Raw genomic sequence first — 19,371 nt, forward strand, 5'->3', positions numbered from 1 at the left:
AGTATTCATTTCTAAATGCAGGTATGCACTGAAAATCTATCAGGACTGGCTGATTGTGTCCCCCAACACACTGCACACTCAGAGAATGTCCTCTTTGCCCCACCATAGCTGTGCTACTGCCTGGACCACAGGAAGCAGTTTGTTAAAATCTTACAGTGTTAATCCTCCAATATCTACCAGGCATTTTAATAATATGTGTATTCTGAAGTTGCATTAGCAAGGTGCTGGTAGCAAACCATAAAAGGCTATTACTAGAACAGTGTAGAAGGCCGTTGGCATATCAGGATATTCAAAGATCTGTATCCTCCACCATGTGACTGCTCCAGGTTGCCTGACCACAGATGGCAATATTGACCACAGTAAAGGATTCTAGTGAGTGGCCCACATCATATTGAAACATGCCTCACCTGCTAGTGTGAGAATTACAGAACACTTTGTATAAAGGGAAAAAAAAATCTGACATCTCAACTATTTTGTTTATTCAGTATCAATGTGACTAATAGATATTGCTAATTCCAGGGTTCTGCTTCATCATATCATCTGCCTTGAATAGGACTGAGTTTGTGCATGCAATTCAGGAATGTTGAGGTACATTTTAGATGCAACAGAATTTGGGGAGGACGCTACTGACAGATAAGCCATAACCAAGAAGGAATTTAGTAGTAAGGAAAACAAAAGAAATCCTCAGGTGGGATGTATGGTGACTGTCTGACAAAGCACTCATGAAAGGATTTTCTGAATCAGATTTATGTAGCAAACACAACAGTTCATTCAAATCCAAATAGTTTTCACAGGATCACTCATGCCACACATCCCTCTACAGGGAGCTTTGCCTCTTGCATGGCCTTACTTAAAATAATTAACTCAGAGTTCAATGTAGCTTGGAGAAGGCACAATTTTGCCTGAGAAAACTTAACTTGTAAAGAGTACCTTTCACATTCACATCATCCACCCCCTTTACCCCCATTTTCTACATGGGGTTGTAGTGCTGTCTCAACTGTCACTCTCTTGATTCAATGCCATTCTGCTATCTTCAACAGTCATACCATACTGTCACAGGTCTTCTTACATAGTCCAGCCACATCTTTGCTGGATGTCCTCACTTTCTCTTGCCTTCTTCCTGTCTGTTCCAAATCTTCACCAGATTGTATTCTGCTTTCCTGTATATGTGCTCAAACTGCCATAATCTAGCTCCATTTACAGAGAAGGTCAAAGAGAACACTTAGACTTCTGGTCTGATGGCCTTCATTTCTTAGTCTGTTCCATAGTGAGCATCACATCTAAGGCACTTCATCTCTATCACCTCTAGTTTCCTCACCTGCTCAGGTTTCTGTACCATGCAGCATTACTGGTCACATCACTGTTTTCTACACCTTACTTTTCAACTTCATTGGCATTCTTCTGTCACACAGTACCTCTAACACTGCCACTTTGGTTGCAGCCTCTCTGCTTCCAGCCTTAACCTCATTTTGACTTCCCTTCTCCTCACCTTCCCCTTCTAGATACTTGAAGCTGTTAACTTATTCCACTATTTTTCCTTCTGTCTCAATTCTCAGCTCCTTCTGCTTTCCTCCATTTGCTGCCAGTACAACTATCCTATCTGTACTGTTTCACACCTTCAGTTTTTCATTCCATTCCTTTATCCTTTGCTGAAGTGCTTGCTCAGAGTCTACCTGTAATGCCACATTACCACCTTTCACATGGAGAAACTTATAAATATGAATACTATACTTCATGCATACTAATGCTCTGGGATCAAACATAGGCATATCAACTGAAATACAGTCCATAGTTGTTGTGGCATAGAACAAATAATTGCAGTGTTGTGAAACCTTACCTCTTTATGAAGAAGCTGTGTGTCTCCCTAACTTTTAGGCTTTTCAGTTACTAAAAGGATCAGTGAATCTTTTTCTCCAGGTCTTATTTCAGGTATATGAAATGATTATGTTTTTTTTTTTTTTTTTTTTAGAAAATTCCATTTCATAGAAAATAAATCACTGTCCTGTTTCATTTCACAGGTTAAATGCTTTGAAAAATATTTTGCTGAAAGAACAATTATTCCTGTACCCTTTTTCCCCTAATTATGCATCAGTTGGGCCACTACATGGAATAGGGAAGAAGAGAAACTTTGGCAGGGATTGAAAAAGAATCACCGCAGTCTTGCAAACTTATCATTGCAAGCTGTAATTTATGGTCATGGACAATGCTGTGCAGAAACATGTTTAGCTGCAAAAGTAAGACCTCATTATCAGCCAGTTTTCATGTCTATGAGTCACTAGAATTTCTACCAGTGCTGAATGGCATTTTTGGTGGTAACTGCCATTGGCAACCCATGCATCTTGTTGGCAATGAACCACCCCTCCACACACACACACACACACACACACACACACACACACACACACACACACACACACACACACTTGCAAGCATTCTTACACACACACTAGACATCCCCATTTCCTGCACCCCTGTCTCTTAATCCCGGCCTGTGTATAAACTATTTGATTATATTTTTTTCATTGTATTTTATTTTTAGATCCAATGTGAAAAAGAATTTGTAGCACAGTATTTTGCCAAGTTTAAATATGAGTGTGTGTGGGCATACAATATAAAGTGCTTAAGTAATGACTGTATCAGTGCTTAGTAATGATAGCACTTTCATATATGTTTTTAGTGCAGTATGTCTGTTTCTTCAGCAATATGTAGATGCCCCAAAATGCTACGAAGTTTGGAATTTACTGCATGTCCCTATAGTAAGGCATCAGTAATGATGATATTGAACTCATTTTGGAGCAAGAAAATGAAAAGCACGTTAAAAAACAAGTATGGGATATAACAGCATTCTACGGCTGTGGATACTATAAAATCCTCACTGTTAGTGCTAATTCTCCAGCATGGGTTGGCTAATTAGTGCAACAGTGAGAAATGTGATTCAGATGCAGGTACAGCCACAATGAGAAAGACCTTATTGGCCTGTTGCCAGCTCAATGAATCAAACACCAGCACTGTCAGACCTGATCAAGACACTGCTCACCCTAGCAATCCATACATTACATTATAAAAGGCACCCCTACACCCACCCCGACACACATCTTACTGTCATGGGCACAAAGCTACCCATAGCCTAGAAACTTATAAATCTACTGGCAACATGTTATGTGAAATGAAACAGAAGACATCAGTAAAAACTATGAAAAGTAATGTATACAGCACACATAATACCACGCAGTCAAGAAACAAATTCAAGAACCAAGTGCTGTGTTATTTTGGCCCCTGCCTCTCCAACATCTAGCTGCCATACACCCCATAGGCCCATTCACTCCTCCTCCTGTCACTTATCAATCAGTCCCCAAACCATTATAACCCTACTCACTCCTTCCCATATGACCATTAAGCTTCCATCCCCGTACAGGCTCATTGACTCCTCCTGTTCCCCATTGATCATCAGGCTGTAACTCCCTATAGCATCATTGATTCCTACTGTCCCTTTGTCTCTCAGGCTCCCATGCCTCTGTAAGCTCATTCATTCCTCCATGACTGCCAGACTGTTATCCTCCTTTGGGTCAATTTTTTACTCAATGACTGTCAGTCTCACATCACCCTATAATCCCACTCATACCACCTGCATGTCCCCCATCCTCCTATAGGCCCATTCATTCCTGCTGTACTCCATGATAAACTCATCCCCCTATAGGCCCATTCATTCCTCCTGTACTCCCTTCACAGCAGTCTGTCTCCCAACCTCCTATAGACCCATTCATTTTATCTGTTGCTCTTCCATGACTATCAGTCTCCCATCCCTGTGAAGGCCCATTTTGGTTCCACTGAGATTATTCTATTTTTATCTGGACAAGGCTACAATAATAATAGCTTTGTCTATTTGTAAAACATGTTTGCATTGGGCAAGTTTCCATGCATCTGTATGTGGGATATCACCCCCGCATGCATGTATGTCTATAGCGATATATTTTAATTAACATTGCTAACAAAAAAAATATCAACAATACAAACATTGGCAGGCCACTACACATGTTCAAGAAACACCCTTGCAGCATGAAACAAACTAAAAACAGTAAAAACATTTTTGCAGGAAGGCAAGCCATCCTCCACTCCCATATATATGCTAACTCAGAGATCACACAACCCCCAGGGTAGGGTCCATATTCACCAACCCCACTGATTATTGATTTCATGCACCTGTCTACCATCTTTTTAGCTGAACAAAGTATGTCAATCCAACAGATGTAGACATATGAGAATTTTGAGCTTATCCGCTCCTATGTATAAACACACACACATGTATACACACAGAGATAATATGCCATCTCTACTGTTACACAGCTGCAGAGAAAGGAAAAAATAAGTTGGTTACTGGAAACTGAGCTGTGAAATTATTTTCGATGACAAGTTGCAACTTGTCTATTTGTGTCTGATGAGTTGCAGCCTCAAACACTTCAAACTTGATTAGTAGAAATGTCCATTCATTCCTTCTGTCCTTTATGATTATCAAGTGCACATCCCTGTAGACATCCATTTATCCCTCTATCTGCCCCCTCAGAACGCAAGCTCCCATAACTCTATAGGCCAATTCATACTTTCAGCTGTCCACTCAAACTTCTGTCCCTATGCAGGGTTATTTATTTCTCAGGATATCCTCTCAGACACAAGTTGCCTTTACCTCTAAGTCTGTTAATTTGTCATAACCACTTGGCATCCTAGAATACCAGGATAGGAGATAAGAGCCTGGAATCAATCAATGGACAGTGGAGTTAGCATGTTTTTGTATGATTTTTTATGACTTCACACCAAGGCAAAAATGAAACCAATAATCCAAGAAAAGCCAGGTAGAAGGCAGGCAGGCAGGCAGGCAAAACACAACCACGAACACTTCTCCTTAGGGCAACCCAATCCTTTATTGTTAAAACAACAAGATAAGCACTTTTGTCTAAATTTTAGACAATCAAAGAGACTTCATCAGATAAAAATGTGCCCCAGAATTACATTATCCAACAATAACGACCATCTTAAAATATTAACGACAACTCAAGTGAACCAAGTAATCAAAACTTCTCCAGAAGTTGTTTTAACAATAAAGGATTTGATTACCCTAAGGATAAGTGTTCGTGGTCATGTTTTGTCTGCCTGCCTTCTACCTGGCTTTTCTTGGATTATTTTTATGACTTCTTCTGCAGAGTCACAGGAATGGTGCCCACTGATCCTCTTCAGGCTTCTGGAGTAATATACTTGCTTTGAGAAAGACATCATGTTTCTGGATACAAAGCTTCTAGTTTGCAGTCAACTTTCCTTGTTGAACACGTATTCCAGGTGTTTTCAAATGAGACATTTTCTTCTGGGAAGTTTTCTACTCCCAAACAGAAATTATCAAAACCAAATACATTTACCTCTATTTGTGCAGTTATTTCTCCATTTCTGACCACAGGCTCCTTGGGTAAAAATGAGACATTTTGGGACAGCTGTACTTGAGAAAGAAGATGTTATATCTAAGAGGTACAGAATATATGCTGTAACCTCCTTAACGTTGAATATTTCATCTGCTCTTAGATTCTTACTGAGTAGAGAAGTGTACATGTGACATGCTATTTCCTGTGGAAGAAGTCATTACCATTAAAGCTATAGTCCCCAGATATAACAGATTTTTGGGTCTATATTATGAAAGCGAAAAATCCTATGTGCGAATACCAAAACATCGACCCCTATACAGTGAACTGTGAAAATACCGAATGCACTAAAGAGCGAAAAAAAAATTGAACTGTCATAGTCGGCCAACCCCACCACTAGCTATATACTACCTACCCAAATCAAATAAATAAACCTCATACATACACTAACTAAACTTTACTTCTAACCTAAAGTAAAGCACAAAACCCTACTTCTAACCTTACACTACACCCCACATACACAACTAACTATGCACTATCCTTAACCCCTCCCTAACCCTAAGGTCCATAATTACCGCACACACCCCCTACAGACAAACATCCAAACAAAACAAATAATCCACATACATACATTTTAAAAAACCCTACCTCCAACACTACTAAACCCCACATACAAAACTATCTATGCACTATCCTTAACCCCTCCCTAACCCTAAGGTCCGTAACTACCGCACACTTCCCCTACGAAAATATACACAAACAAAATAAATAACCTACATACATACATTTAACAAAACCCTACCTGTAATCCTACACTAAATCTAACATACATTTTTTATCTAAACACTTACCTTAACCCGCACCCTATCCTAAACTCCGTAACTATCCAACACTTACCTTATGCAGCTAATCCACAGACGGGCCAACCATGGAAATTCGATATTTCCATTTTCGTGGTTTTTGACTTTCACTCTAAGTCCACTTCGTGCTATATGTTTCGACGTTTACGTATTCGCATAAATGTCTTTTCGCTTTCCTAATATAGACCCCAGATTGTTCATGTGTGTAGTCATTCAGTAAAGGGTGTGTTACTTGGAGAGACTATCATACCTGTCAACTGTACAGATATTCTGAAAATGTCCAGATTTTTGCCTCATATTTGGTTTGCTCCTAATAACATTTGAGGTTCTCTGACAAATCACTGAGGAATTTAAGTCACTAAATAATGACACATTTGAATTTCAGACTTTTCTCTCAGAAAATGCATGTCAGCATCAAACCTGCTATTCTAATGAGTTTCTTAGTTTATAAGATCAATATTTAAAATCTATTTTAAGACCTTTGCCCCCCATTATTTTAGGTTTTGTCCAGATTCTTGCACTAAGAGATTGATAGGTATTCCCTCATTAAAGTGCCCATAATCCCAATAATCACTCAGCCCTGTCACATATTTTGGTTTACCCATGGTCATGGTAATTTCCCAATGAGACAGAAGTCTGGGTGTGCATAACTGGAACTGGGAAACGTAAATCAGCAAGAATAATTAGCATATCTGTATTGCTGCTAAACATATATACATTATTTTAAGATATTTTTTGTAAAGCATTCCACCACAGCAACAATTGACAGTGCTTTCTATTAAAATATAGGGGGGGGTATCTGTCCAATGTACTGCACAAATATACAAATATGCAGTGTAACACTGCTATGCATTTTATATCCCTGTTAGTGCACCACTGGATAAGTATGCAGCTTTTATTTTTAATCCAGTTGTATTCTTAATTTGTAGTATAAAATGGGTGGTGGCAAAAAAATGTACAGCCCTGAACTTTATGTAGCTGAAAATTTAGTTTGTGTATTTTAAACTTACTGACAGCTGCAATGCACTGGCAATTGAAGTTTACCACTAAAGTGTTCAGCTCTGACAAATAGTCATAACTGAGGGCTACTTTAGAAGCAGTTTATAATTTAATTTATGTAAGCAAGCAACAGAAATAGTCTTATTGGAGCCCTTTTCAGCAGTGAGCTACATTCTTCTGCAATAATTTTTGTATCTTCTACCTTTTTATTTCTAACTCCTTCTCCTACCAAACTTACTCCTGCAAAATCTCAGCCCTTGCAGTTGTTAATGAGTTCTCCCTTCCCGAGTCACTGTTCCTTAGTATCCCCAGTCTATGTCATCCTATTTTCCTCTCAATTGTCCTGGCCCTTATTTTTTACTTTTTCTCTTCCTTCACTGCTTTCTCCCATACCACTACCTCTTTTCTGTACCTTAGCCTGTTTTTGATAAATATTTTCCTTTTTCCCCATTGTTTCGTATTAATGGCACATTTATATTACTATGCTTTTCAGTGCAATCCCCACTGACTGAGAATAAACCTTTCCTTGAATTGTCTCAGGTAAACAGCTCCTTATTCTCCCATTCTCTCTTCAGTTATTGTACCCACTGGAACCTGCACCACTGACTGAACCAGTAACTGAAACTCCTGACTTGTGTATGAAGTTTTGTATTACAGTGGAGCTTTTCTCCCTGGGCCTGTGCTGTAAAAGGTCCAGCATGTTCCAACTGGATAATCTACTATTTTCTCATGCTACTGGCTGTTGGCATGGGCAGCACTTTCAAGTCTACCTCCATGTTACGCCAGGCCTTGCACTCTGCTACCACCTCCCCAGTCCTAAGTGGAAGTGATCCTAGAAGTAGTAATGGCATTGTGATCCTCCAGACAGATAGGTCATGTGTATGAAAAAGGAAAACATACACAGATATAAAGGGATGGTGATGCCAGTGTTAGTATATATAAGTAGCAAGGGCTTGGGGGTGCAGCACTCCGTTGGGTCAAGCTACAAAAATGTTTTTAAACACCTTTATTAAAACCCCTTTTTAGACAGTGGTGTAGTAAAACATACAATAACATCAGAGAAAAAAAATCATAGCAACATGTTTCATGCAGTATATATACATGTTTTGCTTCTAAATTATTCATTCTAACATCCCATGAATTGCTCAATTCCTGCTTTCCCCTAAACTACACTCCTCGTCCTGAGGATTATTCTGCATGTGTTTTTCCCACAAATGTCATTTATTTCTATGTAATTGGCTCCCTCCCTTTGGTTTTAGGTAGTTTAGGTATTCACTATACTTAGACAACTGCAAATTATTTTTCTAATTTACAACATTAGCATTTATGGGCCTTGCACTTCTGATAAGTGGCCACAAGACTGTAGCAGAATGTATTGATACAATAGAAACAGCATATTGCTTGATAAGAGAATGCATGAAACAGTTTTTGCAAACATGCATAATAGGGTCTAGCAGTGTCAGCATTAAATGATAAAGCAACAGTCTTTTCAATTCCATAATTTTATCTAAACCGCATGACAAATCATTTTATGTGATACCCTTATTCATTCTGACTGAAATATTCTTAGTGAGCAGGTTTCATTTTCTGCATAAACTTTCATTTTTCGTAAACGTGACACTGAAAATGAAAAAGAAAGCAAATGCTTTGTAGAACTGTAACTGAGGAAGAAGTGTATTGGTAGCACAAGATAGTGGGCCACATACACGTTGGTTTACAAAGTCCATTAAACATGTGGGAGAAACAGACAAATGTAGGTTTTATAAAACAGAATTAGAAACAGTTGCACACCTCGTTGCTGGTTGTGACATACTAATGGCAGAAGGACTGTATACTGAATGGCATAATAATGTGGCAAGACTGTTGCCCTGAGGATTGTGCAAACATTATGGTATTGAAGTGGCTGAAAAACACTAGAAACATGAGCCTCAAAGCATCATAGAAAATAATGAAGATTCTATTACATATGATCACCCATTACCAATAGTTCATAGGCTCATAGGTAGGTACTAGGCTATTGGCCCTAGGGCCTATATAAGCCTAGCCAAATGGTACCCTGGCTTTTGCCACCCACGAACATTATTTTCCTGTACTCCTGTCAAGCAGAGCCACAGAAGTGATCCCCGGGGTGAATTTCCTATCTCCCATCCAATCACCAAGATTTTTCTTGAAGAATGCTAATGAGGAGCTTTGTTTGATATAGATAGGTAGTTTGTTCCAGAGTATGGGAAGTCTCTGAGACAGGAATCTATCCCTCCAGCATGTTCTGTTTATTGTGGTGACAAGGTTTAGGTCCCTAGAGCATGTAGCTCAGAGGGATTGGGATTTCTTTACGTGGAGCATGTCCAACAGCTCTGGGTTTGACATAGCTTTGTATGTTAGGCAGAGAAGGATTTCCTGACTACTGTGGCGATATGATTATCAAAGGAGAGACTACTGTCCACCTGTGTCCCAAGGTCTCTTATCACACTTTTGGTGTTAAATAGACTACTGCCTATGTGGTAGTTTATGGGTACAGAGTTTTTACCAAAAGGGATGACAATGCATTTTTGGCATTGAGCTTGAGGCCATGGCTTTGACACCAGGCATCTGTCTCAGTGAGGCCCTTTTGTAGGATGTCCACATTGTTAGGAGATTTGATTATGGCTCCTAGTTTGCAGTCATCTGCGAACTTTGTTAGCCAAAGACCTTCTGTGTTAGCCTGTACTTCAGAGAAATAGATACCAAACAAGAGAGGACCTAGGACTGAACCCTGTGGTACTCCACTTGTCACTGGTCTGAAGATGGATTTAGAGTCTGCTACTTTCACAGTGTGGGTTTGGTCAGTGAGCCAGTTGGCAACCCATCTTGTGACATAAGGATTTATATATAGTTTAGTGAGTTTGTCTATAATTCCAGGGTGGGGGATGGTGTCGAAAGCCTTGGCAAGATCTAGATAGGCTGTGTGTACCACCTTACCCTCATCTACAGCTTTGGTGACCGCTTCAAAGAAGTCTGTCAGGTTTAGGAGACATGATCTGCCTTTTACAAACCCAAACTGGGTAGGGTCCAGAGTTTGGAGATTACCAATGTCATTGTTTATAAGTTCCATGATGATACGCTCCATAGCCTTGCAGACCAGGCTTGTCAGGCTAATGGGGCGGTAGTTCCCGGGGTCTGTGGTGGCTCCCCCATTGTGGAGTGGGATAACCGTTGCTGTGCACCATTCAGTGGGCACAAATCCTGAGGTGAGGCTATGATTGAACATGGTACTTAGGTGGGGTGCCAGTTCATTCTGTAGTTCATGTAGAACGCAGCCTGGGATGTTGTCAGGTCCCATGGATGCTGTGTTCTTGGCTTTGGAGAGTGTGTTTTTTACCTGTGCAGCCGTGATTACAGGTACTTTGCATTCTTCTGGTATAGAGATGGGCCCTTTAGGGGATGAGAGAGGGGTAAAGTTAGCACTGAACCTATCTGCGAGGATGCTGGCAATATCAGTTGGTTCTGTATATTTAGTGCCATTGTGCTGTAACGCAGAGCAGATCTGAGTGTTGCCATTGAGATTCTTGACATAGCTATAGAATGCTTTGTGGTTGTCTTTAGAATCAGTGGTGATTTTGTTTTTGTAACTAGCTTTGGAGGATTTTATGAGGGATCTCAGCTTCTTACTGAGGCTGACCACAGAGTTCCTCCAATCATGGGATTTTACTCTTTTTTGCAACAGTTTCTTTCTTCTGTTGCAGAGTTTGCTTATAGCAGGGGACCACCAGATTGGCTTCCTTTTTTGGAGGATAGCATCTTGGTTCTGTTAGGGATTGCACGATCCATGCACTCGTGTAAGTGCTTATAAAGTGCAATTGTATAGGATTCAGCAGTCATATCTCTACTGTCCATCAGCATGGGTGTCATGAAGTTTGCCACTTCTGTCTTAAGAAACGTGAAGTTGGCTTTGGAGAAATTTTTACGGTGGTTTCCCTAATGGGAGGTGGAGCTGGGATGTGGATGTCTGGGGTGATTTGCTTGTGGTTGGATCTGACCAACAATGAATTGACCTCTGGTGTGGAACACAGGTTGCCCATCTTGGTAACGACCAGGTCTAGGATATTGCTGCCCCTGGTGGGGGTGTGGATAAGTTGATCCAAGGCATTAGAATTTATGAATTCCAGAAAACGTTTAGCACAAGAGTTGGTACATGAGTAGTTTTCCCAGTTAATGGTGGGGTAGTTGAAATCGCCCATTATTAGGGTGTTAGGGTGTACCCTAATATTTTCCAGTGTATCAAGAAATGAGGAGTAGGAATCCTGGGGCATGGTGGGGGATCTGTAGCAAGCTACAATTTGCATTGCGGTCTTGCCCAGAGTTAGTTGCACTTGGATAATCTCAGATGCATTATGCTGAGCAACTAGCCTGGAGGTGTGGATATCTTTAATGAATATTGACACGCCTCCGCCTTTAGTGCTTCGGTCCAAGTTAGGTGGCCGAAAGGTGTGGTATGAATTATAGCCTGGTAATGCAGGGGTGCTCTCTGGAGCCTTGAGCCAGGTCTCTGTCACTGCACAGATGTTGATGTTCTCCATTTTAAGGAGTGCCTCAAATGAGTGCATTTTGAGGTTTAGACTTCTAGCATTGAGTAGCATTACCCTCAGATTTTGCTTGCTTGTACCTGTTACAGCGGTGAATTTGTCATTTGAATCTTGCCTAAAAAAGGCACTATAGGGGTGGCAAGAGCCTTAGCCAGTATCCGTAATCCCAAGGGAGACAGGTGCAGGCCATCTCTGGCAAAGCATCGTGGTTTGTCGATCATGTCATCCCAGGCAGACAGATACTGGATCCCCTTAGAATGACACCAGAAGCTTAGCCAATTGTTGAAGTCAATCATTTTGCCCTTGTACTGTGGTATCATTCTGGGTGATGGCAGGATGCTACTCAGGGCTAGGGTCATACCTGCCTGGGCTACAAGATCAGAAAGCTCCTCCATGTCTCTTTTCATGTAGTCCAGAGAGGTACGTCTCAGGTCATTCACACCAACATGGACAATGACATAGTCATATTTGTACTTGGTGTGGAGTGACCTGAGTGCATGCATTATGTGGCAGATCCTGGCACCTGACAGGCAGCTGACAGTGACTTTCTCCTTGTTCAGCCTGGTGAGTGGAACATCAGTGTGCCTGACTATAGAGTCACCTATGACTAGAGTGTTAGGTATGTTGTTATGCCGTATGGGCCGTGGTTGAATGGCACACTGAGTTTGTGGGCTATGTGTCATTTGGGTTGTGTTGGGCTGTGGAGGTTGCTTATGTTTCTGCTTTTGAGGTTCCTGTTGCTTGGGTAAATTTTTTTTGGGAGCCCCCATGAATGTAGTTGTGTGTTTTGTGTTTCTATGTGTGTGTTTTGGTGGTGTAGGTTTTGAGGGACTATGTGATGAGTGTGGTGTGGTGCAAGTGTTTACCTTCTCCTCTTGACTGTCTAGTTCAGTCTTGGGTGAAGAGAGCTTTGCTTCCAGTTTGGTTATATAAGTGCATCTCTCACAGGTTGTAGTGTTGGGTGGTAGGAGGAGAGGGTTGTCTGTGTACATGAGGCAATTGCTGCATTACCCCAAGATGCCCAGATTCATCAGGTAGACAGGAGAAAACATTGGGAGCTGACCCTTAGAAATGCCTGGATAGGTGCTTATTTATTAAGTAATAAAAATTGTTTTCCTCTAGACAAGTGAGGAAAGTTGAGTGCTGTAGTAATTTGTAGCTTATTTAGTGCCTACAATGAGTTCTGAACAAGTGCTGAGCTCAAAGAAACAGATTTGAGTGCTGAAACTAGAAAACCGGCTAGTTCTAAGAAACAAAATTAAGCTAGAAGGCTTCCCTCCAGCACAAAAAGGCTTGGGGGCTCAGAAGCTTAGTCCTGGATACAGCAAATCTGTATCTGGACTAGACAACTTATAGGAAAGGCAGGAAACAAGCTTAGAAAAAAACAGATGCTAGAAAACCAAATATAGTGGTCCAAGTGAAGAAGACAAAAGTAGCATTGATCATTGAAATCACCACATCCAGTGACTACAGTGTCCTTCATACAGAGAGACACAAAGTCATAAAATATCAGGATTTGCAAGCAGAAACTAGAGCAATGTGGAAGAAAGATATCCAGATAGTTCTGATAGTAGTAGGAGCAACGGGTCTTATCAAAAAGAGTCTACAATCATATTTAGATATGCTACCAATACATGTAACTCCGTACTAATTGCAGAAAGAGTCTGGGCACATTGCGGGTGCTGCAAAGAGCACTTTTGGCTGACATCAAAGAGTGAAACAATACTAATTTCATGAACTTTAATTGTACTTTGACTTAGGAATGGGGTCAATTCTTGTCACTGTATTAGAAACCCAAATGATTTGGAGAAATTAAGAAGTATATATCATAGGTTCTCTGTCTAGAAGTACTACTGTCTGAAAGTGTCTTTCCTCCCAACAGTATATATTTTATGAAATAGCTGTTGCTACTGTGGCTCCCTGCCAATAGTGTCCCTCCATCGGCTCCTTATTTTTGCAATAGTATTAGGGAGGCCCACATTCACTGGCACAAATGTTTCCTTGACTGTTCCAGGTCAGTAGAGTCTGGGGTGCCTGTAAACTTGAACTTAAAAAATGTTCACACCACATAAGGCCTCTTCTTCCCTCCAACTTAAATGGCCTTCCTGCTTTTCAGAGATATCTCTACTTTTACTGCCAAGCCTACAACTCTATGAAGCATTGTTAAGTGACTACAGTAAATATTCAAAATACGTGTCATACTGTCACATCTGAAATGTACCATTCTTCCGGTTATTTTAACTCACACAACTCTTCTAGTTTTATGGTTTGCATGAACTAATAAGCAGTTCAGTCTCACTCTGTTTTACACTTATCCTACTCAGGGTCCATTTCCTGACTCACAGACTACCCTGGTAGAATCTCCTCCTCCTTCCTCCTATATTTCAACAGTCCACATTGCAAGTGTATATCCTGCTGGTCTGTTCTGCCACAACTACCTAATGAGCACAGTCTTGCATGGCTAAGCATTCCTCCCACTCTTAAGTCAGTACAAAAGCAATAGTAGCTTAAATGTCTATTACTCCTGTCAGATTACAGCTCCTAGTCCACTCCACTCCAATGTGGACACCTCCCTAACTGCATACACAAACATTACCTACACCTGCCATGAACATACTCATTGTAATGGTGGGAAACATTGATCTAAACCCTGAACAAGTCCAAAGAGGCAATCCAAAATGAACTTTATACAGGTCAAATGAGTACCAAAACACATTTAGACTATTTAACATAGGAATATCAGTTAAGGTAGATATAACAGAATGAATCTTTGCTTAGACATTACAGTACATTATCTTCAGCACTATACTATATCCACTGGTCATTCTGGACCCAGGCATCAGCCCAGCGGGCCAATAGTAGTGTTAGTTACCTGGAGGCTAAAAGCTTTACTTTATATCCTTGAACAGCACAGCATTTGTTCAAAAATGGGTGGTCTGTGATTGTAATACTTCTTGCCCAAATAACTCCCAATGTTACGAAAAGCAATTTCAACAAATATTGGTTTCTTTACACAAAACTCCATTTGGATCACAACCTCAGTATGTACTCATTCACCCAAACAGTTAACTACTCCAAGATGAACTAACCTCAGGTGTGGCAAGTTTATCATTTGAACAGGGTTCATACAAATATCATGTTGTTTTCCAGTTCTCTTAACTACAGGACATCAGAGTAATTGCCTCCCATTATATGAACACTTCCATGTCTGCTAAAAATAGCACAACTAGAGAATCCAGTTTCTAATTTAGGGCATTCAGCGGACTTTCAATATACCCATCCTTTCTTTGGATGGCATACTGCAGCTGTGCCTTGTCAAATAGTCTGCAGAGTACCACTTGAATAGTGCCTGCAAAATCTCTTAATAAAACACCACCATATTAGAACAAATCCTCTCCTGGTTCACACATAATTTTACTAACAAAACTATTCTCCTAGGACATATCAACATTAACTGGTTTTCACAGACCCCTACCATCCCTAGCTCCTGCATTAACATACATGCCTTCTCACAACTAATCACCACTCCCACACATATAAAAAAACAACAAATTCCAGTTCTGTTATACACTGGATACTAGTTTCAGATCCCCACAAATACCACTACCCTGAATCATTATCTGTCTCATTAAGTGACCACTCACCAATTAGAGTATATAGATTCTCTCCCCACCACTCCAGACCTAACAAATTCAAAGAATGCCATAAACTCTCCAGTTTCCACCCTGATAACTTCAATAGCATCCTCTCCTCCATTAACTGGTCCTTTCTAACTTATCTATTTCTTGATGATGCAGTGCAAATATTAAACTCTATATTTCTAAACATTCTGAACTCCTTTGCCCCCCTTCGAAAAATTAGAGTCAGATATCTCAGCTCACCCTGGTTATCTCAAACAACATGATCATTAATGCATAAAAGAGACAATGCTTGGAAAAGCTGGTCTAAAATAAAATCCCTTCCACATATTCAGACTGATAAGGAACTTCACAACCTTGCCAAAAAACCACATCCTTAAAGACAAAAAATAACAATTTTACAAAACCCAATCTTCGCACTCTAGCAATCCAAAAAAGTTCTGGAACTCCATCAATTAAATATACACCCAGGCAACCCATCAACACCAAACTCATATCCAAATAATACTTCGCAAGAAATTGCATTTATATTTAACTCCTACTTTATTGACTCTACTAGCAAACTGATGCAAACCTCTAATTCCATTAACTCCCCTGATCCCCCAACCGCCTATAAACAAAACAACACATTCTCTCTAAAACCAGTACCCACAAGTTATATAAAACACCTACTACTTAAACTTAAACCATGTTCCTCATCAGCTGATCACTTACCTCCACTCTTCCTTTAAGGCAGCTGCTAACTCACTATGCTATCCTATTTCAATCCTTATCAATCGCTCTTTACGTAAATCCACAGTACCCTCAATCTGGAAACAATTTTACACTCTACCCATTCACAAACAAGGCAAATCTACCGAACTATCTAAATTCAGGCCAATAGTAATACTGTCCCCTCTCTCTAAAATACTGCTGAAATGTGTACATAAACAAATGCTGGACTATCTTATCCAAGAAGACCTACTAACCCCTACACAACATGGCTTCTGTCCCAACCAAGTATAACAAAAGCCCTCATTTCCTTTACCAACACTACCTCACTAGCCAGAGACAACAGTAAACCTGTCTTCTATCTCTTTTTAGACCACTCCAAAAGTTTCTGTACTGCCTCTCATCCCTTACTCCTTGCTAAAACTCTCTGAGCTTAATCTCTCAAGTTCAACTATCTCCTAGTTTAAAGGCTACCTCACTGATAGATAGCAATCGGTTAAATGGCTTTCCTCACTATCCCCTGGTCTCCCCATCAAGATGGGAATTCCTTAAAGATCAGTATCTGGTCCCTTATTATTCAACATCTTTACAAATTGCATCCTGTCCTCAACCATCTCTCATACAGTATGCTGATGACTCCACAGTCATTACCATCTCTGATAACCTCTCCGATCTTAACACCCTCACTCAAAAATCATTCAAATCTATTAAAAAAATTGCTCTAATAACCAGCTAATACTTAATTTCAAGAAGACTAAACTTCTGCTATTTATCTCCAAACCCCTCACTCACCTTAAACCCTCTTTCTCTGTGGGTCTATATCATATGAGTGAATCACACAAATTGTGAATGCTAATAATATCGAACTTACCAGACCTCGAAGTGCTTTTTCTGAGATTGTGGTACAGTAAAGAATGGGATATTTGCTCTTTCCTCACTGTAGTGCAATCTTGGAGTTGGAATATATATTTAGTGGGGGTGTGGGGGGCACAGCCCCCCACAATAGGAAATTCAAGGTCCGGTACATTCGATGAACGTTCACAATTTGTGCGATTCGCTCATTTGATATAGACCCTTTCACCGTTACATCCCTTAATAATACAACTGTTACAGTTGAAACACTTACTAAGCTACTAGGAACCATCACAGATGACCAACTCAAATTTGATCTACATGTACTCCAGTGCATAAAAAAAACCCACCAAAAACTAGGCCTCCTCTAAAGAAATAAAAAATCCCTAACAAAAGAGTCTCGACTCTCCCTCACCCATGCCTACCTTCTACCTAGTCTCCTCTACAGTTCACAAATCCTCACTAATCTACAGATGTTCTTCGTGTTTCACTGTTGCAGTCATCACATTTGGGTTATCCCTGCCAGGGTAGCCCTCAATTGGCCCGAATACCAGAGGCGTAGTATTTCTGCATCAGTTGCTGTTGCTCCAGGACTGATGTCAGGTTGTCAGTGCTATAAATTAAGGCAGCCGATGCCATTACACCAGTCTTTCTTGCCGAGGAGCCTGAAGCAGAAGCAGTTTGCATGAGTGCCGGTAAGCCGCTACCTGAGTTTTTCATTTCCAAAATTGAAGTTGAAGTCTTCTAAAGCTAAGTACCCCATTGGGGATCCTTTTTTCTTGCTCTAACTGATGTCAGAAAAAGTTAGCAATTGTCTCACCTGTGGAAAGCAAATACCACACCAAGATTTTCATTCCTACTGTGTCACTTGCTTAGGCCCAGACCATGATGCCCCCCACTGTCATTTTTGTGCTCTGCTCAATGCCAGAACTTTACATCATCAGGCCCTTATTGTAGCTAGATATTTATGCTCTCAGTCCTCAAATTCTGATATGGCTTTAGTAAGCCATCTGACAGCAGATCTTCCAAAAAAACATAAAGATAAAGACAGAGACAGACCGCACAGGTCCAAAACTGCCAACAATGCTTCCGTTAAGCTAGTTATCAGTTCTCTGGTCCTCAGTGAGGTGCTTTTGCAGCCCCTGATGCTTGCTTCTGTGGATTTGCAGGCTGCTACTGAGACCCTTTCAGAGTCTGGTGTGCTGCAAGACTCTTCTTCGACTAAGGATCCTGCTGATATCTCTACCTTGGATGGGTCCGGAGCCGCTGACCAGGCACCGGCTTCTGAGGAAGTACTTTGCCCTACCAATTCTTGACACAGACTAACGTTTTCTTTTGCATCTACCATTCTTTCAAAAACTACAGAGTTTCTAAGGCCCAGGGTATGAACCACACCCAAGAAACCGATGACCCAATCTCAGGCACCTGCTTTCTTGCCTCAGTTTCAGATGCTTAAAATGGGGGAAGACCTTATAATGTTTATCAGAGGAAGCCAGACTACCCCCTAAAAAAGAAAAATAAATTTGTCCACAGTAGTTTTATCTGAACAGGAGTTCGATGACTCTGATGCATCTGATTATGAAAATATGCAACCCCTCTCAGCTTATGAGAATTCTGATGCAGAGTAATCCATCTCTTCAGCCTCTCCACCTGAGGACTTCTCCTTTGGGGAAACCCTGCATACCTTAAGGGAATATTTCCAATGGGCATGTCAGGACTACCCTCAGTCAAAAAAAAAAAAAAGACTTAGGGAATTCCTAGATCTTCCACAGCACAGACCTCTGGCCATTCTTCTTGTCCTAGATGTTGTGGATGATGTTTTTATGGAATCCAGTTGACTCCTGATACCCCTCCTACTCCCAGGAAACCAGACAGGTACTATAAAGTCCATGACTCTCACAAATTTCTATTCAAAAATACTACTGCTGACCATGAGGTTATCTCTCAAGGACCTAAAGGAATTAAAGCAACTTCTGCTAAGAATCCCACCCCTCAGATAGGGATTCCCAAGCATTATGGGGTAAAAAAGTATACACCTCTGCTACTCTTGCTATTAGAACACTAACTTGTCAGTTCCATATGCTAAAATATCAGCAACATTTCATGGAACTCCTCAAACAAAAAATATCTTCCTTTCCTGCTTGTGCAGAAAATAAAGAGTTAAAAGAGTTAATGCATTCTGCAAGTCAAGTAACTAAGCACACCTTACAATGTGGTTTTTGACACACTAGAAGCATCTTGCAGGGCAGCACTCACTGGTTCTGTCCTTAAAAGGCATGCTTGCCTAATGGAACAGCCCTTGCCAGACCATGTCAAATCCAAATTATTGGACGCACCACTGCACAAA

Source organism: Protopterus annectens, chromosome 3.part0 (assembly GCF_019279795.1).
Source record: "Protopterus annectens isolate FY-2018-M chromosome 3.part0, PAN1.0, whole genome shotgun sequence".
Lineage (NCBI taxonomy): Eukaryota > Metazoa > Chordata > Ceratodontiformes > Protopteridae > Protopterus > Protopterus annectens.